Here is a 2655-nt window from a genome sequence, read left to right on the forward strand (position 1 = left end):
ACACACACACACACACACACACACACACACACACACACACACATTATATATATATATATATATATATATATATATATGTATATACTGTATATATAATATATATATAATACACAATATATCACATAAATTATATAATATATGAAACATTTTATATAATATATATATATGTATATATATATATACATATATGTATATATATATATATAAATATATAAAGTACATATTATATAATATGTAATATATAATATATAATATATAATATATATAATATATAATATGTAATATATAATATATAATATATAATATATATAATATATATAATATATGATATATAATATATAATACATTATATATGATATATAATATATAATATATAATATATAATATATAACATATAACATATAACATATAATGTATATATATAATATATAATATATAATATATAATATATGATATATAATACATAATATATACAGTAGTATATAATATATAATATATAGTATATAATATATAATATATAATATATAATATATAATATATAATATATAATATATAATATATAATATATAATATAATAAAGTTGTAGCTTCTGTCTGTCTGTCTGTCTGTCTGTCTGTTTGTTTGGTTGGTTGTTCATGAACTCCTCCTAGGGTTTTGGAGATAGACCCCCATATCTATATATATTCTAATACCCTATCACTCCAGGTACTTGGATAACTAGATTTCATAAAAAATATATATATATTTTGGCTAGGGTTAAAGTTTAAAGGGGTATGGTGGGGTAACACGCCACTACCGTAGTTTCCCCTTACCACGATTGGCATTTTGTGGCAAAAATTACTATGATTAAACAAAACATTGTATGTGTTCATAAATATTATTCATATGTGTGAAATTGATCTTGCCACAAACTGTGATAGCTTTTGTAAGGAGAAAGCATGTGAATGTAAAATGATTGTATAATTTTACCAAATGTTTAAATATTGGTTATTTTTATTTTATTTTTTTCGTGGACGGTAATATAATATACATATATATATATATATATATATATATATATATATATATATATATATATATATATACATATACAAATCCATACATGTGGTGCGACAGCCGGAACCACGCGTGGTTGATTAGACCCAAAGCCCCAGCGTATCCATCTGATCTACTGATGGCAACGCAACTACTCTCAATCTACCGAAAATGATATTTTAGTGAAACTTGGGTTCTGAGAAGAAAAACGTTGCTCAAACCATTTGGCACAAAAACGTTTTAGTTCAGTAATGGAATTCTGAATGAAGTACCTCGAACGTTTGCTCCTGGGGTCGTTCACGTCTCTTCCCTCCCCTCCCCTCCCCCCCTCCCCCTCCTTCTCCCCCTCCCATTTTTATTTCCTTCTCTTCCTTTTTCGAAGAATCATAACTCTTTGTGAATGCGTCATGCAATTATTGCGTACTTTTCATTGAGAATAATATAAATTCGTCGGTGTGTATTGGGATAATGGGTATTTATATGTGTTTTATTCTTAAACACGTTTCAAATGTACATTTAGACGTTGTGAAAGTATGCATTTGTAAATGTTGTAAATAGGTATTCCATTAATTTTGCAAACATGTATTCAAACATGTTATATATATTTGATTGTGTTATAAACATATTCAGACGTGTTGAGTCATGTATACAAATATATTGCAAGTATGTATTCAAATATTTTGCAAATATGCATTCGAGACTTATATAAAAACATACATCAAATATGCTTAAAGCTTATTCAAACATGTTACAAATATATATTTAGTTACGTTACAAGCCCGTTCCACACAAATTACATTCGAGACTTATATAAAAACATACATTCATTATGCTTAAAGCTTATTCAAACATGTTACAAATATATATTTAGTTACGTTAAAAGCACATATTATACGTTCCACACAAATTACATTCGAGACTTATATAATCATACTTGCGATATGCTACAAGCTTATTCATACATGTTACAAATATATATTTAGTTACGTTATAAGCACGTATTATAAGTTTCACACACATTGCAAATATGTACTCAAAATATTACCAACATGTCACGACATGTATTCAAACATGTTAGGAACATATTCCAAATGTCATAAACATGTTAGGAACACATTCCAAATGTTACGAACATGTAAGGAACATGTAATAAACATGTTGCAAACCTGAGATCAGTGCGTGTAGAGGGACCTTCATGTAACTTAAAATGAGCCTCACGTCCTAAGAAATCTCTTCAATGCCCATTAGCTTCTTCGTCGGCGCTGGGAGGTCCACACATCACAGTGAGTGTGTGTGTGTGTGTGTGTGTGTGTGTGTGTGTGTGTGTGTGTGTGTGTGTGTGTGTGTGTGTGTGTGTGTGTGTGTGTGTGTGTGTGTGTGTGTGTGTGTGTGTGTGTGTGTGATTCACCATGGTTTTGGATCACGTATTGGACCTGTGATCGACAGCTATTTCCCTCCCGGAAGAGAGCTCAGAGCTCATATATGACCGATCTATGGGTAATGCTGTGACCTTATACGCGCACACACACACACACACACACACACACACACACACACACACACACACACACACACACACACACACACACACACACACACACACACACACACACACACACA

Source organism: Oratosquilla oratoria, chromosome 7, assembly GCF_046742065.1.
Source record: "Oratosquilla oratoria isolate Oo_2021 chromosome 7, ASM4674206v1, whole genome shotgun sequence".
NCBI lineage: Eukaryota > Metazoa > Arthropoda > Malacostraca > Stomatopoda > Squillidae > Oratosquilla > Oratosquilla oratoria.